The 27170-nt window shown below is 39.3% G+C and overlaps 1 long non-coding RNA gene across 1 annotated transcript; it reads right to left on the bottom strand.

Moving 5' to 3' along the window:
- Positions 1-1795: 1795 nt before the first annotated feature.
- On the bottom strand, positions 1796-27170 carry LOC123333943. The gene is made up of 4 exons (XR_006551533.1): positions 27112-27170; positions 24342-24499; positions 3171-3240; positions 1796-2025 (listed from the first exon to the last, which is right to left on the bottom strand). It is a non-coding gene; the product is annotated as an uncharacterized LOC123333943 (long non-coding RNA).

Raw genomic sequence — 27170 nt, 5'->3', positions numbered from 1 at the left:
TCCAGTGTGGTACTTTGCAGACTGGACATGGAGCTGGGGGTGGCTTAGATGCCTGAGGGCAATCCCGCTTGAGGTGCCCCTCCTTTCCACAATAATAACAGCCCATCCCTTTTAACCTGGGTCCCTCTGGGCATTTTTCTCAGGCTATTTAAGTATGGTTCTGACAGCCATTACAAGGGCCTCTGCCTGTTCCTTCATTTTTTGCTACCTCTCTTTTTTTCCCTCATATTCCCTGCCATAATAGACTGTCTGAGCCAGTTGCAACAGATGGGTTGTAAAGACTGATTTGGTCCATATGCTTGTTTTAATAGCTTATGGTGGATATCTGGAACTGACTGAGTGAGAAATCTATCTTTTAAGATCACTCTTCCCTCTTCACTTTTGGGATCAATCTCAGTGAATCTGTGAAGGGCTTCCCATAGTCTATCTAGGAATTTACCAGGAGCTTCCTTCTCCTCCTGTTCTATGTTTGCCAGTTTGGCATAAAGTCTTGGCCACATGCTTGCCTGAGTCCCTCAAGAACACATCTGACAAAATGACTCTGATCCCATCTTCCTTTAGCTGTGTTGTAGTCCCATTCTGGTTCTATAATTGGGACAGCCTGATTCCCACTGGGGTGAGCGGCTATCTCATCCTCCCTCTTCCCTACTGATTCATTACCAAGCCATTCATCTCCACCAGGAATTGCTTTTCCCAAAACTTGAGGTCGCAAGTCAAGAGTTAGCGTCTGTCCCAGGACATACATCACATCCTTCCAAGTAATGTCATAAAGCAGAGTAACACCCTTCAAGCCTCTAATATATTTTTCTGGGTCCTCTAAATAGTCTCCCAGATCCTTAGTATTTCTTGATGAGAAAAGGGCTTATTAACTCATCAGATCAGATCAGTCGCTCAGTCATGTCCGACTCTTTGCGGCCCCATGAATCGCAGCACGCCTAGGCCTCCCTGTCCATCACCAACTCCCAGAGTTCACTGAGACTCACGTCCATTGAGTCAGCGATGCCATCCAGCCATCTCATCCTCTGTCGTCCCCTTCTCCTCCTGCCCCCAATCCCTCCAAGCATCAGAGTCTTTTGCAATGAGTCAACTCTTCGCATGAGGTGGCCAAAGTACTGGAGTTTCAGCTTTAGCATCATTCCCTCCAAAGAAATCTCAGGGCTGATCTCCTTCAGAATGGACTGGTTGGATCTCCTTGCAGTCCAAGGGACTCTCAAGAGCCTTCTCCAACACCAAAAGCATCAATTATTTGGCGCTCAGCCTTCTTCACAGTCCAACTCTCACATCCATACATGATTATTTCTCCCGGTGGGTGCTTTATGGAGAGGCAACAGCTTGTGTGGCTGATCCTCAGCCTCTCTGGCTGCTCAGCGCACATATGATCCCAGGGATAGATTGGAGAGACCTGTTTTTCTTTAACTCTTTGTCTCCTGTCCTCCATCTCATCCTGCATTTCACCCTTAGATTTTTCTGTCTGAGTTTCTCTTACTTCGATTGTCAGAGTTTCTATTGAAATCAGAGTAGTCTGAGGTTGTACTGAGACAGGGGTTGTTTGGACCTCTGCTTGGGCATTTTGAATCTCAGTTTGGGTTGTTACTGAGACCAAGGCAACCTTTCCTGGGGGTCGGGATGGGGGGTGGGGAAGGTTCCTCTGACTTTTAGTTTGCTCAGTTTGCAGCCTATGAAACAGGGACAAAGTAGGAGGACAGGAGGGAGCTGAAAGTTTCATATCCAAATCTATACTCTTAGGACATAAATCTGGCATGTCTCACAGAGAGAAAAAGGACAACACGTATGCTACTTCTACCCATTTCCCTTGTTTTCTACAGAACTGGACTAATAGTAAAACAGTATTATAATTAAGAGATCCTCCAACTGGCCACCGTTGCCATCCTCTAGTGGGTACCGCAGCCATGCAGTATCACATAGGAAGATCAGGAGTGTCTACTTTAAGCTCTGGGGATTAAATCTATCCCCGTTTTTCAGGATACAGTTCAAAGGAGTGAGGCTGGAATTGTTAGCTCCCATCTGTAAGAAAGAAAAAAGCGACCAGCACCATCTTTCTACCAGATGCATCCCTCCCTTCTCTAGATGGGAGTACAGACAGATTTTACACTGAAGCTTTTCTTCCCTCATCAGACTTAGTCTGTCCCTTACTGATGCAGGCACCATAGTCGTCCCTCCTGGTTCTACCACTGAGGTGGGATGCAGATGCACCAGGGGTAGACCTGATGGCCTCCCAGGCTAGTGTCCAGTTCCTCACCATTAAAAACTTTCCTTGCCTCTGATGCCACCGGGGTGCAATCAGAGTAACCTTCCAGAATGCCTCCTAAGCTGACTGCTGGGGGAAACATTCATCACCTAAGTGCCTGTGCATGACCCTGAGTATATTCCTGACCACAATAAAACTGGTATGAACATAAAACCAAGATGTTCCTTCCAAGCAACACCACACCAGGATAAGTGATAGCAAAAGAGATGGTGAAGGGCTGGCCAGTGAGGAAAAAGTGATTTTTGTCCTTGAGTTATTAGGGCCAGTCCTTCCAGTTCATTCCCACAGATTCCACATAAAGAATATCTGAGGAGTTGGGACAAAATCCACCAGAGAGCCTCCCCTGGTTCACTAAAAGCTAGCACTACCAAATGAAGATGCCCGCTGTACTTTCTATCTGAGTAACTTTTAACTTGAGAGATGCTCTTGGAGCTAGAGCTCCATCTAGTTTCTGAACTTTCAACTCCTAGTGAAGCTAGGCACTTCCTGACTACCAGTCTAAGTTTGGGACCTAAGTAACAGTACATAGTAACAGCATAGATCACAAGTCCCTTGGAAGTCTATGGTCTGACAGATTAGGTTAGTAGTTCTAATTCCCCAAGCAATTAAGAAATGATTAAAGAGACCAGGAAAATGTGACCGAGAAAAGAAAGTTCGGTCCACTTGCTTTTCCCATTTCTGGCTGCTCCCTTCACAGGGAGGTTGGGTGTCTCTTGGCATTGACAAGTTGGTATAAACTTCAGTCATTATGAGGCATCTCAAAACCACAGAGCAGAGCTCATCACTTGCTTCATGCAGGGTGTGTCATTTATTTACACAAGCACACCCTAGAGTTAGTGAAGTAAAGCAGAAAGCATGTATGCTGAGAAAGCAAAGAGGCTACAGCTCTGAGTGCTCTTACCTTGTCCTGAAGATCCCGGACGAGGCCCCAAGATGACAGCTTACAGCGAATGGTGTCAAATTCGTGATCCCTGAAGAAGAAGATTTAACTCTGGGACCCGGGACCAGGCTTGATCACTCAGGAGCTTTAGTATAGCTGAGTTTTATTAAAAAGAAAGGCACAGAGAAAGCTTCTGACAGACATCAGAAGGGGGACGGAGAGGGCCCCCAAACTAGCTTTAGCAAGCTGTTTTATGTCTGTTAGAAAGCCATTAGTCAGATAAGAGAGATATCTCAAGGCTGATGGAGTTTCACCAGGCCCCTCTCCCACAATATGCATTTTTGAGATAAGATGGCATGAGGTGTGTCATCCCCCAGCCATAAAATAATTGATATGAGTACTGGTTTGTTGAGCTGTATCAGCCCAAGGTTTGAGAAAAGAAGAAAACGTGAGTTTTGGGTGGAAACATTTTGAAGAAAGGCAAATTCCAATGCAAATACATAGTTTCATTAGCATAGATTAAAAAAAATTTCCATAGAGAGTTTGTTTCCTCCTGCCACTTAAGGGAGAGATAAAAAATGTCTGACACTTGCAATTAAACTTAAAATCTTTTCCACAACAAAGGAAATGATAAATAAGCTGAAAAGACAACCTTCAGAGTTGGAGAAAATAACAAATGAAACAATTGACAAAGGATTAATCTCCAAAATACACAAGGAGCTCTCACAACTCAATACCAGAAAAACAAATGACCCAATCAAAAAATGAACAGAAGACCTAAACAGACTTTCCCCCAAAGAAGACATGCAGATGGCTAATAATCACGTGAAAAGATGCTCAACTTCACTCAGTATTCAGTTCAGTTCAGTTCAGTTGAGTCGCTCAGTCGTGTCCTACTCTTTGAGACCCCATGAATCACAGCACTCCAGGCCTCCCTGTCCATCACCAACTCCCGGAGTTCACTCAGACTCATGTCCATCGAGTCAGTGATGCCATCCAGCCATCTCATCCTCTGTCGTCCCCTTCTCCTCCTGCCCCCAATCCCTCCCAGCATCAGAGTCTTTTCCAATGAGTCAACTCTTCGCATGAGGTGGCCAAAGTACTGCAGTTTCAGCTTCAATATCAGTCCTTCCAATGAACACCCAGGACTGATTTCCTTTAAGATGGACTGGTTGGATCTCCTTGCAGTCCAAGGGACTCTCAAGAGTCTTCTCCAACACCACAGTTCAAAAACACCAATTCTTCGGCGCTCAGCTTTCTTCACAGTCCAACTCTCACATCCATACATGACCACAGGAAAAACCATAGCCTTGACTAGATGGACCTTTGTTGGCAAAGTAATGTCTCTGCTTTTGACTATGCTATCTAGGTAGGTCATAACCTTCCTTCCAAGGAGCAAGTGTCTTTTAATTTCATGGCTGCAATCACCATCTTCAGTGATTTTAGAGCCCAAAACAATAAAGTCTGACACTGTTTCCCTATCTATTTCCCATGAAATGATGGAACCAGATGCCATGATCTTAGTTTTCTGAATGTTGAGCTTTAAGCCAACTTTTTCACTCTCCTATTTCACTTTCATCAAGAGGCTTTTTAGTTCCTCTTCATTTTTCTGCCATAAGGGTGGTGTCATCTGCATATCACTCATTATTAGATAAATGCAAATCTAAAGTACAACGAGGTTATCACCTTACACCAGTCAGAATGACTATCATCAAGAAATTTACAAGCAATAAATGCTTGAGAAAGTGTGGAGAAAGGGGAAACTTCTTATATTGTTGATGAGAATGTAAATTGATATAGCCACTATGGAGTTAACTATGGATATTCCTTAAAAAATTAGGAATAAAACTATCATGTGACTCAAAATTACCACTAGTGAACATACACCGCAAGAAAACCACAATTGAAAAAGACACATGTAACCCAATGTTAATCACAGAACTGTTTACAATAGCTAGGACATGGAAACAACCTAGATGTTCACTAATAGATATTGTGCTTAGTCACTCAGTCGTGTCTGACTCTTTGCAACCCTATGGGCTGTAGCGCTCCAGACTTCTCTTTCCATGAGGATTTTCCAGGCAAGAATACTTGAGTGGATTGCTATAACCTCCTCCAAAAGATCTTTCCAACCCAGGGATCAAGCCTAGGTCTTCCACATTGCAGCCAGATTCTTTACCATCTGAGTCACCAGACAAGCCCCAAAATACTGGAGTGGGTAGCCTATCCCTTCTCCAAGGGATCTTCCTGACCCAGGAGTCAAACCAGGCTCTCCTGCATTGCAGGCAGATTCTTTACCAGCTGAGCTGCAAGGGAAGCCCATATGGATAAAGAATTGTGGTACATATATATAATGGAATATTACTGAGCCATATAATGGAGTGCATTGAAGTCAGTTTTAATAAGGTGGATGGACCTAGAGCATATATTATACAGTGTGAAGTAAAAGAGAAAAGAGAAAAACAAATATCATGTACTAATGCTGGCTTATAACTCATTACTCAAAAAACCAAGATCATCACATCTGGTCCCATCACTTCATGCCAAATAGATAGGGAAAATGTGGAAACATTGACAGACTTTATTTTCTTGGGCTCCAAAATCACTGTGGATGGCAACTGCAACCATGAAATTAAGAGGCTTGCTCCTTGAAAGAAAAGCTACTACAAACCTAGATACTATGTTTAAAAGCAAAAACATCACTTTGCTGACAAAGGTCCATTATAGTCAAAGCTATAGTTTTTACAGTAGTCATGTATACATGTGGGGTTTCCCTGGTGTCTTACATGTTAAGAATGCACCAGCAATGCAGTAGACCTGGGTTCGATCTATGTGTTTGGAAGATCTCTGGGAGAAAAGAACAGTTACCCACTCCAGTATTTTGGCCTGAAGAATTCCATGGATAGAGGGGCCTGGAAGACTGCAGTCCATGAAGTCACAAAGAATGTCAGATCATAAAGAAGGCTGAATGGCAAATAACTTATGCTTCAAATTGGGGTGCTGGAAAATACTCTTGAGAGTCCCTTGAACAGCATGGAGATCAAACCAGTCAATCCTAATCAACTTTAAATTCAACTTTGAATATTCATTGGAAGGGCTGATGTTGAAACTGAAGTGCCAATACTTTGGTTCCCTAATGCAAAGAGCTGACTCAGTGGAAAATACCTTGATTCTGGGAAAATTGAAAACAAAAGAAGAAGGAGACGGAGGATAAGATGGTTAGATAGTATCACTGGCTCAATGGACTTGAATCTGAGAAATTATAATGAGGACAGAGAAGCCTGGCACGCTGCCAACATTATTCCACACAATTTTGGAAGTCCTAGCTACAACAATTAGAGAAGAAAAGCCAAAAAATGAAAATAGTTTGGAAAAGAAGGAAAGCCCTCACTGTTTGCAGATGACATGATTCTAGATATAGAAAATCCTAAATATGCCATTAGAAAATTGCTAGAGCTGATCAATGAATATAGTAAGTTCACAGGACATAAAATCAATACACAGAAATTCTTAGCATGGAGTCACAAAGAATTGGACATGACATACTGGCTGAACAATAGCCATGCATATATATGAAATCTAGAAATATTGTACTACTTAACCTATTTGCAGGGCAGCAATGGAGACACAGATATAGAGAACAGACTTGTGGACACAGTTGTGAAAGGTGAGGGAGGGACCAATTGCAAGAGGAACATTGAAACAGATACATTACCATACTGAAAATAGATAGCTAATGGGACTTTGCTGTATGACACAGGGAGCTCAAATCTGGTGCTCTGTAACAATCTAGAGGAGTGGAATGGGGTGGATTTTGGAAGGAGGTTCAAGAGGGAGGGGACACGCATACCTATGGCTGATTCATGTTGATGTATAGCAGAAACTAATAAAATATTGTAAAACAATTATTCTCCAATCAAAAATAAATAAAAAATGGAAGATAATATACAAGAAAATTTGGAAAACTCAATAGTGGCCACAGGACTGAAAAGGGTCAGTTTTGACACCAATCCCACAGAAGGGCAATGCCAAAGAATGCTCAAACTACAACATAACTGCACTCATTTCACAGGCTAGCAAGGTAGGTAATGCTCAAAATCCTTCAAGCTAGGCTTCAACAGTACATGAACTGAGAACTTCTAGATGTACATGCTGAATTTACAAAAGGCAGAGGAACCAGAGGTCTAATTACCAACATCCATTAGATCATAGAAAAAGCAAGGGAATTCCAGAAAGCATCTAATTCTGCTTCATCGACTATGCTGAAGGCTTGGACTATGTGGATTACAACAAACTGTGGAATTCTTAAAGAGATGGGAATACCAGACCACCTTACCTGTCTCCTGAGAAACCTGTATGCAGATCAAGAAGCAACAGTTAGAACTGCACAATGGAACGATGGACTGGTTCCAAATTGGGAAAGGAGTACATCAAGGTTGTATATTGTCACCCTGCTTATTTAACTTATATCCAGAGCATATTATGTGAAATGCCTGGCTGGATGGCTCGCAAACTGGAATCAAGGTTGCCAGGAGAAATATCAACAACCTCAGATATGCAGATGAATCACCCTAATGGCAGAAAGTGAAGAGGAACTAAAGAGCCTCTTGATGAAGGTGAAAAAGATGGCTTAAAACACAACATTCAAAAAACTAACATCGGGAGGAGGAGCCAAGATGGCGGAGGAGTAGGACGGGGAGAACACTTTCTCCCCCACAAATTCATCAAAAGAGCATTTAAACGTCGAGTAAATTCCACAAAACAACTTCTGAACGCCGGCAGAGGACATCAGGCACCCAGAAAAGCAGCCCAACTCTTCGAAAGGAGGTAGGAAAAAATATAAAAGACAAAAAAAGAGACAAAAGAGGGAGGGACGGAGTTCCGTCCCGGGAAGGGAGTCTTAAAAAGAGAGAAGTTTCCAAACACCAGGAAACCCTCTCACTGCCGAATCTGTGCCGAGCTTTGGAAGCACAGAGGGCAACATAAAAGGGAGGGGAAAAAAAAAATAAACAATTAAAAATCGCGGATTGTGAGCCCTACGGTAACTCCCCCAGCGGAGAAGCAGCGCAGACGCCTGCACACGGCATTAGCAAGCGGGGGCTGGGCAGGGAAGTGCGGCGCGGGCTGTGTCCCTTAGAGTAAGAATCGGGCCGAATGTCCTGAGCGCTATCTGAGCGAAATAATTTGGGCTAGCAAACCAGACTGTGGGATATCTACCACGCGAAAAGCCAGCCCTAACCTAAGACACCGCCAGGCCCGCGCACAGAACAAAGGACTGAACAGAGATAGCCGGCTGCAGACCTTCCCCCTCCGGTGACAGGCAGCCAGAGCCGGAAGGGGGCAATCGCAGCCCCAGAGAGACACTATCTATAAAACTGTAAGCAGGCTTCTTTGCTAACTAAAACTTCTTGGGGGTCTGGATGGTCAACATCTGCCTGAGAAGGTGCGCCGGTTTTACACCCAGATAACCGAGTGGCAGGGAGGCGATAAGTCGCAGCATTGGCGCCCGCCAAACACCTCATCACCTGAGCTGCTCGACCTGGGAAGAACACAAAACGCAGGCCCAACCGAGTCTGCGCCTCTGAGGACTACCCGAGTGCCTGAACCTGAGCGGCTTGGACCTGGGAGCTCAGCCCAGGGCTGGCCTCTGATTGTTCCCGGTGGAACAACCTAGAGCCCCAGCAGTGTGGGCAGGGAGGCTACACGCGCCGTGAGCGGGGGCAGACCCAGTGTGGCTGAGGCACTGCGAGCGCACGCCAGTGTTATCTGTTTGCAGCATCTCTCCCTCCCTCCCCACAGCGCGGCTGAACAAGTGAGCCTAAATTAAAAAAAAAAAAAAAAAAAAAAATAGTGTCCTCAACCATCCCCTTTGTGTCAGGGCGGGAACCAGACACTGAAGAGACCAGCAAACAGAAGAAGCTATAACAGAGGGAAATGCCTTGGAAGCTACAGGCCATAGATTAAAACCCTGTGGTTACTACGGATTACATAGGAAGGGGCCTATAGATCTTGAGAAATATAAGTCGGACTAAGGAACTGCCAAAAATGAACTGAACCCACAATACTCACAACAAAACCAGAGAAAGACCTAGATATATTTTTACTATTTTTACGATCAATCTTTCTTTCTTTCTTTTTTTTTTAATTAAAAAAAAATTTTTTTTAAGTCCTCTATTGTCCTTTAATTTTCACTTTTATAACTATTACTTTGCAAAAAAAAAAAAAAGACCCTATTTTTTTTTTTTTTCTTCTTCAGCAAACTTCATATATATATTTTATAATTTTTTGACCGTGGTTTTTTTGTTTTTTTTTTTTTGTTTTTCTTTTTTCTTTTTCTTCTTTTCTTTAACATTGTATTTTTGAAATTCCAAACTCTACTCTAGATTTTTAATTTTAGCCTTTTGATATATGTTATCAATTTTGTACCTATAGTTTTTTTCATAATTGCTGTGACTTTTTTTTTCCTCTGTTTCTTTCTCTTCTTCTTTTATATAACATCGTATATCTCCAATTCCAAACTCTACTCAAGATTTTTAATTTATGCTTTTTGGTATTTGATATCAATTTTGTACCTGTATTTTCTTTATAATTTTTGCGACATTGTTTTTGTTGGTTTGTTTGTTTTCTCTCTTTATTTTTCTTCTTCTTCTTCTTTTTTTTTTTTTTAACGTTGTATTTTTGAAATTCCAAACTCTACTCTAGATTTTTAATTTTTGCTGTTTGGTATTAGTTATCAATTTTGTACCTGTAGTTTCTTTATTACTTTCACGACCTTGTTTGTTTTTCTTTGTTCGTTTTTTCTCTCTTTCTTTTCCTTCTCCTTTTCATTAACATCGCATTTTTGAAATTCCAAACTCTACTCTAGATTTTAATTTTTGCTTTTATGTATTTGTTACCAATTTTGTACCTTTAAGAACCCAATCTTCAGGACCCATTTTTCACTAGTGTACGAGATTACTGGCTTGACTGCTCTCTCTCCCTTTGGACTCTCCTTTTTCTCCACCAGGTCACCTGTATCTCCTCCCTAACCCCTCTCTACTCTACCCAACTCTGTGAATTTCTGTGTGTTCCAGACGGTGGAGAACACTTAAGGAACTGATTACTGGCTGGATCTGTCTCCCTCCTTTTCATTTCCCCCTTTTATCCTTCTGGCCACCTCTGTCTCCTGCCTCCTTCTTCTCTTCCCTGTATAACTCCGTGAACATCTCTGAGTGGTCCAGTTGTGGAGTGCACATAAGGAAGTGACTACTGGCTAGCCCACTCTCTCCACTATTGATTCCACCTCATCTCATTTGGGTCACCTCTAACTCCCTCCTCCCTCTTCTCTTCTCCATGTAACGCTGTGAACCTCTCTGAGTGACCCTCACAGTAGAGAAACTTTTCATCTTTAACGTAGATGTTTTATCAGTGGTGCTGTATAGAAGGAGAAGTTTTGAAACTACTGTAAAATTAAGACCGATAACTGGAAGTAGGAGGCTTAAGTCCAATCCCTGACTCCAGGGAACTCCTGACTCCAAGGAACATTAATTGACAGGAGCTCATCAAACGCCTCCATACCGACACTGAAACCAAGCACCACACAAGGGCCAACAAGTTCCAGGGAAAGACATAACAAGCAAATTCTCCAGCAACAAAGGAACACAGCCCTGAGCTTCAAGATACAGGCTGCCCAAAGTCACCCCAAAACCATAGACATCTCATAACTCATTACTGGACATTTCATTACACTCCAGAGAGAAGAAATACAGCTCCATCCACCAGAACATCGACACAAGCTTCCCTAACCAGGAAACCTTGACAAGCCACCTGTACAAACCCACACACAGCGAGGAAACGCCACAATAAAGAGAACTCCACAAACTGCCAGAATACAGAAAGGACACCCCAAACTCAGCAATTTAAACAAGATGAAGAGACAGAGGAATAGCCAGCAGATAAAGGAACAGGATAAATGCCCACCAAACCAAACAAAAGAGGAAGAGATAGGGAATCTACCTGATAAAGAATTCCGAATAATGATAGTGAAATTGATCCAAAATCTTGAAATTAAAATGGAATCACAGATAAATAGCCTGGAGGCAAGGATTGAGAAGATGCAAGAAAGGTTTAACAAGGACTTAGAAGAAATAAAAAAGAGTAAATATATAATGAATAATGCAATAAGTGAAATTAAAAACACTCTGGAGGCAACAAATAGTAGAATAACAGAGGCAGAAGATAGGATTAGTGAATTAGAAGATAGAATGGTAGAAATAAATGAATCAGAGAGGATAAAAGAAAAACGAATTAAAAGAAATGAGGACAATCTCAGAGACCTCCAGGACAATATTAAACACTACAACATTCGAATCATAGGGGTCCCAGAAGAAAAAGACAAAAAGAAAGACCATGAGAAAATACTTGAGGAGATAATAGTTGAAAACTTCCCTAAAATGGGGAAGGAAATAATCACCCAAGTCCAAGAAACCCAGAGAGTCCCAAACAGGATAAACCCAAGGTGAAACACCCCAAGACACATAGTAATCAAATTAACAAAGATCAAACACAAAGAACAAATATTAAAAGCAGCAAGGGAAAAACAACAAATAACACACAAGGGAATTCCTATAAGGATAACAGCTGATCTTTCAATAGAAACTCTTCAAGCCAGGAGGGAATGGCAAGACATACTTAAAATGATGAAAGAAAATAACCTACAGCCCAGATTATTGTACCCAGCAAGGATCTCATTCAAGTATGAAGGAGAAATCAAAAGCTTTTCAGACAAGCAAAAGCTGAGAGAATTCTGCACCACCAAACCAGCTCTCCAACAAATACTAAAGGATATTCTCTAGACAGGAAACACAAAAATTGTGTATAAATTCGAACCCAAAACAATAAAGTAAATGGCAACGGGGTCATACTTATCAGTAATTACCTTAAACGTAAATGGGTTGAATGCCCCAACCAAAAGACAAAGACTGGCTGAATGGATACAAAAACAAGACCCCTGCATATGTTGTCTACAAGAGACCCACCTCAAAACAGGGGACACATACAGACTGAAAGTGAAGGGCTGGAAAAAGATTTTCCATGCAAATAGGGACCAAAAGAAAGCAGGAGTAGCAATACTCATATCAGATAAAATAGACTTTAAAACAAAGGCTGTGAAAAGAGACAAAGATGGTCACTACATAATGATCAAAGGATCAATCCAAGAAGAAGATATAACAATTATAAATATATATGCACCCAACACGGGAGCACCGCAGTATGTAAGACAAATGCTAACAAGTATGAAAGAAGAAATTAACAATAACACAATAATAGTGGGAGACTTTAATACCCCACTCACACCTATGGATAGATCAACTAAACAGAAAATTAACAAGGAAACACAAACTTTAAATGATACAATAGACCAGTTAGACCTAATTGATATCTATAGGACATTTCATCCCAAAACAATGAATTTCACCTTCTTCTCAAGCACACATGGAACCTTCTCCAGGATAGATCACATCCTGGGCCATAAAGCTAGCCTTGGTAAATTCAAAAAAATAGAAATCATTCCAAGCATCTTTTCTGACCACAATGCAGTAAGATTAGATCTCAATTACAGGAGAAAAACTATTAAAAAATCCAACATATGGAGGCTGAACAACACGCTGCTGAATAACCAACAAATCACAGAAGAAATCAAAAAAGAAATCAAAATTTGCATAGAAACGAATGAAAATGAAAACACAACAACCCAAAACCTGTGGGACACGGTAAAAGCAGTCCTAAGGGGAAAGTTCATAGCAATACAGGCACACCTCAAGAAACAAGAAAAAAGTCAAATAAATAAACTAACTCTACACCTAAAGCAACTAGAAAAGGAAGAAATGAAGAACCCCAGGGTTAGTAGAAGGAAAGAAATCTTAAAAATTAGAGCAGAAATAAATGCAAAAGAAACAAAAGAGACCATAGCAAAAATCAACAAAACCAAAAGCTGGTTCTTTGAAAGGATAAATAAAATTGACAAACCATTAGCCAGACTCATCAAGAAACAAAGGGAGAAAAATCAAATCAATAAAATTAGAAATGAAAATGGAGAGATCACAACAGACAACACAGAAATACAAAGGATCATAAGAGACTACTATCAACATTTATATGCCAATAAAATGGACAACGAGGAAGAAATGGACAAATTCTTAGAAAAGTACAACTTTCCAAAACTCGATCAGGAAGAAATAGAAAATCTTAACAGACCCATCACAAGCATGGAAATTGAAACTGTAATAAAAAATCTTCCAGCAAACAAAAGCCCAGGTCCAGACGGCTTCACAGCTGAATTCTACCAAAAATTTAGAGAAGAGCTAACACCTATCCTGCTCAAACTCTTCCAGAAAATTGCAGAGGATGGTAAACTTCCAAACTCATTCTATGAGGCCACCATCACCCTAATACCAAAACCTGACAAAGATCCCACAAAAAAAGAAAACTACAGGCCAATATCACTGATGAACATAGATGCAAAAATCCTTAACAAAATTCTAGCAATCAGAATCCAACAACACATTAAAAAGATCATACACCATGACCAAGTGGGCTTTATCCCAGGGATGCAAGGATTCTTCAATATCCGCAAATCAATCAATGTAATACACCACATTAACAAATTGAAAAATAAAAACCATATGATTATCTCAATAGATGCAGAGAAAGCCTTTGACAAAATTCAACATCCATTTATGATAAAAACTCTCCAGAAAGCAGGAATAGAAGGAACATACCTCAACATAATCAAAGCTATATATGACAAACCCATAGCAAACATTATCCTCAATGGTGAAAAATTGAAAGCATTTCCTCTAAAGTCAGGAACAAGACAAGGGTGCCCACTTTCACCATTACTATTCAACATAGTTTTGGAAGTTTTGGCCACAGCAATCAGAACAGAAAAAGAAATAAAAGGAATCCAAATTGGAAAAGAAGAAGTAAAGCTCTCACTGTTTGCAGATGACATGATCCTCTACATAGAAAACCCTAAAGACTCCACCAGAAAATTACTAGAACTAATCAATGACTATAGTAAAGTTGCAGGATATAAAATCAACACACAGAAATCCCTTGCATTCCTATACACTAATAATGAGAAAACAGAAAGAGAAATTAAGGAAACAATTCCATTCACCATTGCAACGGAAAGAATAAAATACTTAGGAATATATCTACCTAAAGAATCTAAAGACCTATATATAGAAAACTATAAAACACTGGTGAAAGAAATCAAAGAGGACACTAACAGATGGAGAAATATACCATGTTCATGGATTGGAAGAATCAATGTAGTGAAAATGAGTATACTACCCAAAGCAATCTATAGATTCAATGCAATCCCTATCAAGCTACCAACAGCATTCTTCACAAAGCTAGAACAAATAATTTCACAATTTGTATGGAAAAACAAAAAACCTCGAATAGCCAAAGCGATCTTGAGAAAGAAGAATGGAACTGGAGGAATCAACCTACCTGACTTCAGGCTCTACTACAAAGCCACAGTTATCAAGACAGTATGGTACTGGCACAAAGACAGAAATATAGATCAATGGAACAAAATAGAAAGCCCAGAGATAAATCCACGCACATATGGACACCTTATCTTCGACAAAGGAGGCAAGAATATACAATGGATTAAAGACAATCTCTTTAACAAGTGGTGCTGGGAACTCTGGTCAACTACTTGTAAAAGAAATAAACTAGAACACTTTCTAACACCATACACAAAAATAAACTCAAAATGGATTAAAGATCTAAACGTAAGACCAGAAACTATAAAACTCCTAGAGGAGAACATAGGCAAAACACTCTCTGACATACATCACAGCAGGATCCTCTATGACCCACCTCCCAGAATATTGGAAATAAAAGCAAAAATAAACAAATGGGACCTAATTAACCTTAAAAGCTTCTGCACATCAAAGGAAACTATTAGCAAGGTGAAAAGACAGCCTTCAGAATGGGAGAAGATAATAGCAAATGAAGCAACTGACAAACAACTAATCTCGAGAATATACAAGCAACTCCTACAGCTCAACTCCAGAAAAATAAATGACCCAATCAAAAAATGGGCCAAAGAACTAAATAGACATTTCTCCAAAGAAGACATACAGATGGCTAACAAACACATGAAAAGATGCTCAACATCACTCATTATCAGAGAAATGCAAATCAAAACCACTATGAGGTACCATTTCACACCAGTCAGAATGGCTGCATTCCAAAAGTCTACAAGTAATAAATGCTGGAGAGGGTGTGGAGAAAAGGGAACCCTCTTACACTGTTGGTGGGAATGCAAACTAGTCCAGCCACTATGGAGAACAGTGTGGAGATTCCTTAAAAAACTGGAAATAGACCTGCCTTATGATCCAGCAATCCCACTGCTGGGCATACACACTGAGAAAACCAGAAGGGAAAGAGACACGTGTACCCCAATGTTCATCGCAGCACTGTTTATAATAGCCAGGACATGGAAGCAACCTAGATGTCCATCAGCAGATGAATGGATAAGAAAGCAGTGGTACATATACACAATGGAGTATTACTCAGCCATTAAAAAGAATACATTTGAATCAGTTCTAATGAGGTGGATGAAACTGGAGCCTATTATACAGAGTGAAGTAAGCCAGAAAGAAAAACACCAATACAGTATACTAACGCATATATATGGAATTTAGAAAGATGGTAACAATAACCCTGTGTACGAGACAGCAAAAGAGACACTGATGTATAGAACAGTCTTATGGACTCTGTGGGAGAGGGAGAGGGTGGGAAGATTTGGGAGAATGGCATTGAAACATGTAAAATATCATGTATGAAATGAGTTGCCAGTCCAGGTTCGATGCACGATACTGGATGCTTGGGGCTGGTGCACTGGGACGACCCAGAGGGATGGAATGGGGAGGGAGGAGGGAAGAGGGTTCAGGATGGGGAACACATGTATACCTGTGGTGGATTCATTTTGATATTTGGCAAATCCAATACAGTTATGTAAAGTTTAAAAATAAAATAAAATTTAAAAAAAATAAAAAAATAAAAAATAAATAAATTAAAAAAAAAAACAAAAAACAAAAAACTAACATCATGGCATCTGGTCCCATCACTTCGTGGCAAATAGATGGAAAAAAATGGTAACAGTGACAGACTATTTTCTTTGGCTTCAAAATCACTGTGGATGGTGATGGCAGCCATGAAATTAAGACACTTGCTCCTTGGAAGAAAAGCTATGAAAAACCTAGACAGCAGTATTAAAAAGCAGAGACAGCACTTTGACAACAAAGGTCTGTATAGTGAAAGCTATTTTTTTTTTTTTTCTGGTAGTCATGTATGGATGTGAGATTTGGACCTTAAAGAATGCTGAGAGTGGAAGAATTGATGCTTTCAAACTGTGGTGCTGGAGAAGACTCTTGAGGGTCCCTTGGACAGTAAGGAGATCAAACTAGTCAATGCTAAAGGAAATCAATCTTGAATATTCATTGGAAGGACTGATGCTGAATCTGAAACTCCAATACTTTGGTCACCTGATGCAAAAATCTGACTCATTGGAAAGAACCTTCATGCTGGGAGAGATTGATGGCAGGAAGAAAAGAGGATGACAGAGGATAAGATGTTTGGAAACCATCACCAATTCAGTGGACACGAATTTGAGCAAATTCCAGGAGGTAATGAAGGACAGGGAAGCCTGGTGTGCTGTAGTCCATGCAGTCCACAAAGAGTTGAACATGACCGAGTGACTAAACAACAATAAATTACAAGAAAAACACAAGGAAACAAAATGTTCACTCATGCATGAACAGATAAAATAGGTATATCATACAACAGAATATTTTTCATCTTTAAAAAGGAAGAAAATTCTGCAATATGCTACAACCTGGATAAACCTTGATTACATTATGCCAAATGAAACAAACCAGAAACAAAAAGACAAATATTGTAGGATTCCATTTATATGAAATTTATATGAAATACTTAGAGAAGTAAACATAATTAACAAAGAAATATAATTGTGGTTTCATGGGGCTGGAGGAGTGAAACAGGGACTTATTTTTTAATGAGTATACAGTTTCAGTTTTATAAGATGAAAAGTATCATGGGGATGTATGGCAATGATGGTTGCACAACAATGGAATGTATTTAATACCACTGGACTGTACACTGAAAAATTGTTAAGATGGTTAGAGGAAGGAATAAAGAAAGGCAAAAAGTAAGATAGGGAGTGAAGAAGGGGAGGAAGGAAAAGAGCAGACAAGGAAGGAAGAAAGGAAAAGAAAGAAGCAAGGGTAGCTATATTAATTTTGATAGAGCAGACTTCAAAGCAAGACAAGTTTTCAGGGATTTTTAAAAACAGCATTACATATGATAAAGAGGGAAATTCTTCATGAAGACATTAACATGAAGACATGACGACATTAATCCTTAATGTACATGCACCTAAAAAGTGTGTCAAAATGAATGAGGTGAAAACTGAGAATTGAAAGGAGAAAAAGATGAATCCATTATCATAATTGAAAACCTCAACACTCCTTTATCATAAATGGGCAAATTCATTAGGCAGAAAATCAGTAAGGATATAGTTGAACCCAACAATATTAACCAACTGGACATAATTGACATCCATAGACCATTTCATCTAACAGCACCAGAATACACATTCTTTTCAAGTTCACATGGTAATTCACCAGTTCTCAGCCATTAGATACGTCTCAAGAACTAAACGAATAGAAGCCACATAATGCATGTATTCAAACGACCAGAAACCAGTAACAGAAAAATAACTAGAAAATAAAAAATATATGGAAATTAAACAAACCAAACAAAACACTTCTCAATAACACATGAGTCAAAGAAGAAATCACAAGACAAATTTTAAAATATTTTGAACAAAATGAAAATGAAAACACAACTTACCAAAATTTGTGGGATATAGTGAAATAGTTCTTAGAGGAAAATTTATATTATTCATTTACATGAATGCATGTATTAGGAAAAAGAAAATTATAAAAATCAATAATCCTATTTTCATTAGGAAAGTAGAGATGAAAAAGCTAAATCCAAAGTAAATAGAACAGAAAGAGCTAAGAATTAAGCAGAATCAATGAAATTGAAAGTGGAAAACCAATAGAGAAGAATCAATGAAATCAAAAGCTGTTTCCTTGAAAAGATCAATACAATCAATAAGCCTCTAGACTAAGAAAAATCAAAAAAGACACAAAATACTTATAATATCAGAATTGAAAGAGGGAATATCACTACAAATCCCATGAAAATTAAGAGAATAATAAAATAATATTATGAACATCTCTATGTCCACAAATTTGATAACCTACAAGAAACAAACTTCTTGAAAGACACAATCAGCCAAAACTCATACAAGAAGAAATAGATTCTGAATAGGCCTATTCTATTAAAGAAATTGAATTAATAATAAATAACCTTCCAAAACAAAAAGCACCAGGCCCAAGTGGGTTTATTGGTAAATTCTACCTAATTCTTATTAATTATCTACATAATTAACAATTATTTATAATAATTTACACAATCTTTTCCAGAAAATAGAAGAGGAGGGAACATTTCCAAAATTACTTTGGGGCAAATACCACCCTGATACTAAAATCAGACAAAGACAATACAGAAAAAGAAAACAACAGGCCAACATGTCTCCTGCTTAGATGCATTGCTCCTCAACAAAACACTGGCAATTTGAACCCAGCAGTGTAAAAAAAAAAAAAAATATACCCCATAACCAGGTAGGATTTACCCCAGGCATTAAAAGCTGTGCTAATGTTATAAAATCATTAATATAATCCATAACATTCAACAGACTAAAAAAGAAAAATCACATGATATTATCAATAGTTGCAGTAAAAGGATATGACAAAATCCAATACCCAATTCATGATAAAATCTATCAGTAAATGAAGAATAGAGGGGAAGAAAAAATATATATGGAAACTTTCTCAGTTTAATAAAGACTATGAAATACCCACAGTTAAATCACAGTTAACAAGGAGAAACTCAGTTTTCCCACTAAAGTTAGGTACAAAATGAGGATGTCTATTTTTACCATTCTTTAAAAAAAAGAGTTTTTTTAGTTTGTTTTAATTGGAGGACATTACTTTACAATATTGTGATGGTTTTTGACATTCAATTAACAAATGAGCTAAAGACCTTAACAGATGTCTAACGGAAGAGGATATACAGATAGCAGATAGCAAGTAAGAATATGAAAAGATATTCCACATCATATGTCAATAAGGAAATGCAAATTAAAACAGCAAAGAGAAACACCACTACACATCTATTAGAATGGCCAAAATCCAGAACTCTGACAACAAATGTTGGCAAAGGTTGGGACAACATAAATTCTCATACATGCTAATAGGAATGCAAAATGGTATAACCACTTTGGAAGACAGATTAGCTGTTTCTTATGAAACTAAACCTCAGTTCAATTCAGTTCATTTCAGTCACTCAGTTGTGTCCGACTCTTTGCGACCCCATGAATCACAGCATGCCAGGCCTCCCTGTCCATCACAAACTCCCGGAGTTCACCCAGACTCACGTCCATCGAGTCAGTGACGCCATCCAGCCATCTCATCCTATGTAGTCCCCTTCTCCTCCTGCCCCGAATCCCTCCAAGCATCAGAGTCTTTTCCAATGAGTCAACTCTTCACATGAGGTGGCTAAACTACTGGAGTTTCAGCTTCACCATCATTCCCTCCAAAGAAATCCCGGGGCTGATCTCCTTCAGAATGGACTGGTTGGATCTCCTTGCAGTCCAAGGGACTCTCAAGAGTCTTCTCCAACTTCACAGTTCAAAAGCATCAATTCTTCGGCGCTCAGCCTTCTTCATAGTCCAACTCTCACATCCATACATGACCACAGGAAAGACCATAGCCTTGACTAGACGGACCTTTGTTGGCAAAGTAATGTCTCTGCTTTTGAATATGCTATCTAGGTTGGTCATAACTTTCCTTCCAAGGAGTAAGCGTCTTTTAATTTCATGGCTGCAATCACCATCTGCAGTGATTTTGGAGCCCCCCAAAATAAAGTCTGACACTGTTTCCACTGTTTCCCCATCTATTTCCCATGAAATGATGGGACCGAATGCCATGATCTTCGTTTTCTGAATGTTGAGCTTTAAGCAAACTTTTTCACTCTCCTCTTTTACTTTCATCAAGAGGCTTTTGAGTTCCTCTTCACTTTCTGCCATAAGGATGGTGTCATCTGCATATCTGAGGTTATTGATATTTCTCCTGGCAATCTTGATTCCAGCTTGTGTTTCTTCCAGTCCATTGTTGATCATGATGTACTCTGCATATAAGTTAAATAAGCAGAGTGACAATATACAGCCTTGACATATTCCTTTCCCTATTTAGAACCAGTCTGTTCCATGTCCAGTTCTAACTGTTGCTTCCTGACCTGCATACAGATTTCTCAAGAGGCAGGTCAGGTGGTCTGGTATTCCCATCTCTTTCAGAATTTTCCACAGTTTATTGTGATCCACACAATCAAAGGCTTTGGCATAGTCATTAAAGCAGAAATAGATGCTTTTCTGGAACTCTCTTGCTTTTTCCATGATCCAGCAGATGTTGGCAATTTGATCTCTGGTTCCTCTGCCTTTTCTAAAACCAGCTTGGATATCAGGAAGTTCACGGTTCACATATTGCTGAAGCCTGGCTTGGATAATTTTCAGCATAACTTTACTAGCATGTGAGATGAGTGCAATTGTATGGTAGTTTGAGCATTCTTTGGCATTGCCTTTCTTTGGGATTGGAATGAAAACTGACCTTTTCCAGTCCTGTCTCCACTGCTGAGTTTTCCAAATTTGCTGGCATATTGAGTGCAGCACTTTCACAGCATCATCTTTCAGGATTTGAAATAGCTCAACTGGAATTCCATCCCCTACACTAGCTCTGTTCATAGTGATGGTTTCTAAGGCCCACTTGACTTCACATTCCAGGATGTCTGGCTCTAGATCAGTGATCACACCATCGTGATTATCTGGATCATGAAGATCTTTTTTTGTACAGTTCTTCTGTGTATTCTTTCCACCTCTTCTTAATATCTTCTGCTTCTGTTAGGTCCATACCATTTCTGTCCTTTATTGAGCCCATCTTTGCATGAAATGTTATTACCAAATTCAGACTTATATTGAAGAAAGTAGGGAAAACCACTAGACCATTCAGGTATGACCTAAATCAAATCCCTTATGATTATACAGTGGAAGTGAGAAATAGATTTAAGGGCCTAGATCTGATAGATAGAGTGCCTGATGAACTATGGAATGAGGTTCATGACATTGTACAGGAGACAGGGATCAAGACCATCCCCATGGAAAAGAAATGCAAAAAAGCAAAATGGCTGTCTGGGAGGCCTTACAAATAGCTGTGAAAAGAAGAGAAGCAAAAAGCAAAGGAGAAAAGGAAAGATATAAGCATCTGAATGCAGAGTTCCAAAGAATACCAAGAAGAGATAAGAAGGCCTTCCTCAGCTATCAATGCAAAGAAACAGAGGAAAACAACAGAATGGGAAAAACTAGAGATCGCTTCAAGAAAATTAGAGATACCAAGGGAACATTTCATGCAAAGATGGGCTCAATAAAGGACAGAAATGGTATGGACCTAACAGAAACTAAACTTACTCTTACCATATGATCCAGCAATTGTGCTCCTTAGTGTTTGCCCAAAAGAGTTGAAAATTCATGTCCACACAAAAGCCTGCATAAGATCTTTATAGCAGCCATAGTCATAATTGCTGAAACTTGGAAGCAACCAAGACGTCCTTCAACAGGTGAAAGGATAGACCATGGTAATCCAGATAGTGGAATATTATTCAGTGCTAAAAAGAAATAAGCTATGAAGTAATGAAAAGGAATGGAGGTTCCTTAAACACATATTACCAATTGAAAGAAGTCAATATGAAAAGACTACACACTGTGTAATCCCAACTTTCTGGAAAAGGAAAAACTATGGAGACAGTTAAAACATAAGTGGGGATTGGGTAGTGGGTAAAAGAATGAATAGGTAGATTACAGAGGATTTCTAGGGCAGTGAAAATACTCTGAATGATATTAAAATGGTAGATACATGTCATTTATACATTTGTCTAAACCCATAGAATGTACAACACCGAGAATGAACCTTAGTGTAAACTGTGGACTTTGAGTAATAATGATATGTCAATGTGGATTAATCAATTGTAACAAATGCATCACTCTGGGGAGTGGTGTTGATGATGCATATGTAAGGGCAAGGGGGTAAATGGAAAATCTCTGTTTTTTCAATTTTGCTGTAGGCTTAAAACTGCCCTAAAAATTATCTTTAAAAAAGAATGCTAATTACACAAGTAAGCTGTATTTTCTTGATTCATTAGCAAAATATCATTATCAAATGAAAACTTTTCTCAATACTGTGTAAATTGCAGATTATAAGTATACATCCAAGGATCACAGATTGAGAGCCAGCTGTACAAGCTCCCCATGTCGGCACCATGAAAGATGTCCTATGGATACTCATTGTTATTGCAATAATGATGGTGTTCCCAATATTTCTTTTCATTAAAGAAAACCCCTTTGATACTGCAAGTTTCCTGTCTTTGGTAAGTACTAGAAAGTATGGATGGGGTAAAGTTGAAATCTCTGGACTAGAAAAAAAGCGGGACATTAAGTGTCTATTTGAGTGAAATTATCACTAAATAGTAGACACTCGAAGAAAGTGAAAGTGAAGTCACTCACTTTCTGAGTGTCTGACTCTTTGCAACCCCATGGACTGTAGTAGGCCAGGCTCCTCTGTTCATGGGATTTTCCAGGCAAGAATACTGGAGTGGGTTGTCATTTCCTTCTCCAGGGGATCTTCCTGACCCAGGGATCGAACCTAGGTCTCCCACATTACCGGCAGACTCTTTACCGTCTGAGCCAACAGGGAATCCCAGACACTCAAAAAAGAAAAATAACAAATCTTAAGGACTCAATATATCATTTTTCTTTGATGGAAACAGTAAGGGATGTGGCACTCTGAAAAGAGAGAATTCAGGGCTGGGAAGAAATAACACTGTTTAATGTTTACTTAAAGCTGCCCTCCCCTCCTTTTTTTAACAGCAATTGATAAGGTAGAAAATATTTTCCTTGTTTAAAAAAAATTAGAAAATTTCCGTTGGTTTCAAAGTTATACCTTTCCCCCCAGTTTTATACAATAGGATCTCAAACCTCAGGGAAGTTGTCATTTCCCCAAGCCAAAAAAATTCTAGGGAGTTGGGCTTCCCTGGTGGCTTAGATGGTAAAGGATCTGCCCGCCATGCAGGAGATGCAGGTTTGATCCCTGCGTGGGGAAGAGCCCCTGGAGAAGGGACAGGCTACCCACTCCAGTATTCTTGCCTAGAGAATTCCATGGACAGAGAAGCCTGGCCGGCTACAGTCCATGGAGTCGCAAAGAGTCAGACATGACTAAATGATTAACACTTTAACTTTTAAGAAAACTTCACCAGAAAACAGTAACAGCAAAGAAGCAAAGGGAGAGTGGTGAATGAATTTGGAAGGGTGAAGTGCCACCAATGGGAAAGAGTTTAGATTGGGGCATTGGGGTAGTATTACCTTGTCTCCCATAATTCTAAAGGAGACAAGGTTGTCTCCTGTATCTCTTGGGGTTCCCAGGTGGTGCAGTGGTAAAGAATCCACCTGCTAATGGAGGAGATGCAGGAGACATGCATTCAATCCCTGGGCCAGTAATATCCCCTGGAGAAGGAAATGGAAACCCACTCCAGTACTCTTGCTGGAAAAATCTCACGGACAGAGAGGAGTTGGACATGACTAAGCAACTGAGCACTCCTGTATCTCTCACACCTAACATATTTTGCCCTTCATGGGATTAAGTGACCCATGTCAGACTGTAGTCATAAAGGTGATTGTGGGTGAAAAATAGCATAGACTGACATTATCTCATTCCCTACATAAAATGGAAAATAACGAAAGAAATACCATCTCCCTTTGCTCCAGGACCCATAACCTATACAAGAACCTCTGGTGTAAAACTTTTTCAGAAGATAAGTAAGAAACTGAAATGAGCCCTGAGCAAGCTGCCCTCTGTCCTGGAGACAGATTATTATGTTTCACAAAGGGGAATCCAGGCATTATTCTCACAAGGCATGAACGTTATAGGTGAGACTTACCCTTTTCTCAGCAGGAAAAGGAGATGGTAGCTTGGCAGAGAGCCCGGATGCAGATCAGCCCTAGTAGAACAAACCACCTGGAAACCTTCAAAGATATTCAGAAAAACTCAGAACTGCTCAAAAATGTGAATTCCTGTATCTTGATTGGAGTTCCTCCTCTGAAAAAAAGTGAGTGTGCTCAAGAGGATATGTGATGCAGGAGCAGGTTAGGTAAGGGTATATAGAGAAGGCAGGTGTAAAGCAAAAGGGACCTATGACAGCATTTGACACAGATCACTCTCTTTCAACATTCTTTAATTGCTTCCAAGGATCCTAGATTCTTATGATTTTCCTCTAAATTTCTTGATAGTTCCTCACTCTCATGCTGATCTATCTTCCGTCTCCAGCATCTAAATGTTAATATACCCCAGAGCTCAGTCCTTATCTAGACTCACTTTTTAAAAGTTGAAATATAGTTGATTTACAATACTGTATTAGTTTCATGTGTATAGCATTGTGATTTGATTTTTTTACAGGTTATATTCCATTATGTGTTACAATACCCAATACCTTATAAGCTTAGTTTCTTGGGTAACTCATCCAGTCTCACAGTTTTAAGTATCATCTATAGCAGCAGCCTATAATTTTGAGGTAAGTATAACTGTTGTCCTCACTGGCCTCTGCTGTAGTAGTATCCCTTTCTCTCTTGTCCCTGATAACCATGCTGGCATCTATTACTGAAGTCTATGGCTAGCTAGGGAACATGAGAGATTTTAAATCAGGACTTTTAATACTCTTCATAAGGAAAACACTTTTTTCCCCTTTACATTTAAGTGCATTTTTGAGTTGAATGCATTTTGAAATATCAGTATTGAACTCATAATGTGTTTTATCTCTTAAAAATGTTTTAGCTCTGTTCACTAGAGCCTAGAAACGACTTACTACAATGAGCACTCATTATATAAATCCCATTTTTCACTAGAAAGAACTTCCTCTAAAAGGAGTTCCTTGGAAAAAGGCTGACTCAGGTCACAGGCAGGAACTATTCCATATAGAAAGGAAGATTTGAGTACAACTAAAGTTGTATCAAAAGGGCTCAGGACCCAATTTTAAGAGGCTGATTATCTCTGATAATTAATTGTCCTACCAAAGATAAGACAATTTGAACATCAGTAAAGATAAAATTTCAATGGTGTGAAAACCATGAATACATAGATACATAGAAAACAACAACAACAACAACCAAAAAGCAAAACTTTTGTCACCATGAAGAATATGAGGGAACCAGCTCCTAGCATTATTTTGAAAGCTAGTAAATAAAGGGAAAGAATCAAATATTCATCTCACTTTCCTTATGTGAACTATACTACTTGGTAACAAAGAAGTAGATGAAGGGAATTTTCTTTTTATAGAAGCATTCCAGTTAACAAATGAAGAAGGAATGTTAGCCTTAGAATATCACCATATTGCAACCTCTGGAGTATTAATGAATCTAGACACTGAACTTCAAAGTGTGCTAACATCCTAAAAACAGAAATAACCTGCCATTATGTGCCTTCTGATAGAGGAATGTGTCACCAACCCATAAAGTACTGCCAGAAAATATAACCTGAATTTGATCAAATCCTCATGTCAATATTTTCTACAAACTCTGATCTCTACAAGTTTGTTCTTTTCCCAAAGAATTTGATTTCCTTTCCAATCTCTTTGAGACTGGATTTAATATATTTGAAATGTTCTTCTATGCACTGTTTCCTGTTAGTTTCTATTTATAGAGTTCTGTTCTTGGTTAAGTTGTTTTTCTTTTGTTATATTGGTGATTCTTGTTTCAAGCTTTATAATCAAATGTTTGGTGATTCATCTTTCAGATTAATATTCAAGAATCTAGAATGGATAGATTGTTCATTTGTTCTCTCTAAATAGCCGTCTCTGTTTGCCACCCTGTTACAGTGGGTTGTGATTAAGAAAGCTTGCCTCATTAGATTGCAGGGAAGCAGTGACATAAGGAGAAAGTAAGGAATGTGGGTAGCTGATTTGGGTGAACTAGCCCTTTGTCTCTTCTATTAGAGCCCTAAGTCACCTGTGCCATTTCCTCCCTTATCTGCTTAGATAAACTTCTCTGGCAACCTCTGTAGTTCTGAATACCTACCTCATGTTCTTCAGGGAACCATACGTAGAACTTTACCATATAAACAAATGCCAGTCAGTTGTGTTATTTCCTTTTTTCCTCTTATGTCTAGAGTTCTTAGCTTCCATTCTTAAGTTCTCTCCAGACATAGGACTCATACCCTGGCAGATCTCCCACCAGCCACTTGGTGATCACTGGTTCAGTAGTTTTGGAAATAATTCTGTGATTAATTATCCAGGTGACCATCCCAGGGCCCTTTCCTTTGTATTTGGTGGTTCAAACTTAGATTTCTTCTGAGGCTTTTGGAATAAAGATGTATCTGTGCAGTCATTTTCTCTGTGTGTCTTTTGAAATATGAATTCTTATGCTTAGATTTCTCCAATCCTATTTCATATTCTCTCATTCTTGCAGCAATTCATAAATATTGAAATTCTCTCATGGTAACCTGCTGGGGTCCAGCCCCAGCTGATCCAGGGTATTCGAAGGAGAGATGGCATAGGTGAGGGTCAGGAAACAACTGCTTAATTACACTTAATTAAGGATACAAAGAGTAATAGAATGAGGATAGCTCAGTAGGAAAATTCAGTGGAGAAAAGAGGCTGAGTAGCTTGGTTTATGCGGGAGACCAATAAAACTTCAAGACAAGAAGTTTGCACCACTTACGTAGGCCGCAGGCGTCCTTCCGTTCTCCCGAAGAAGAGGAGACACTGAGGCCTCCCCGG

The sequence above is a fragment of the Bubalus bubalis genome, chromosome 6 (assembly GCF_019923935.1).
Source record: "Bubalus bubalis isolate 160015118507 breed Murrah chromosome 6, NDDB_SH_1, whole genome shotgun sequence".
Lineage (NCBI taxonomy): Eukaryota > Metazoa > Chordata > Mammalia > Artiodactyla > Bovidae > Bubalus > Bubalus bubalis.
This window is presented reverse-complemented; position numbering and strand designations above follow the sequence as displayed.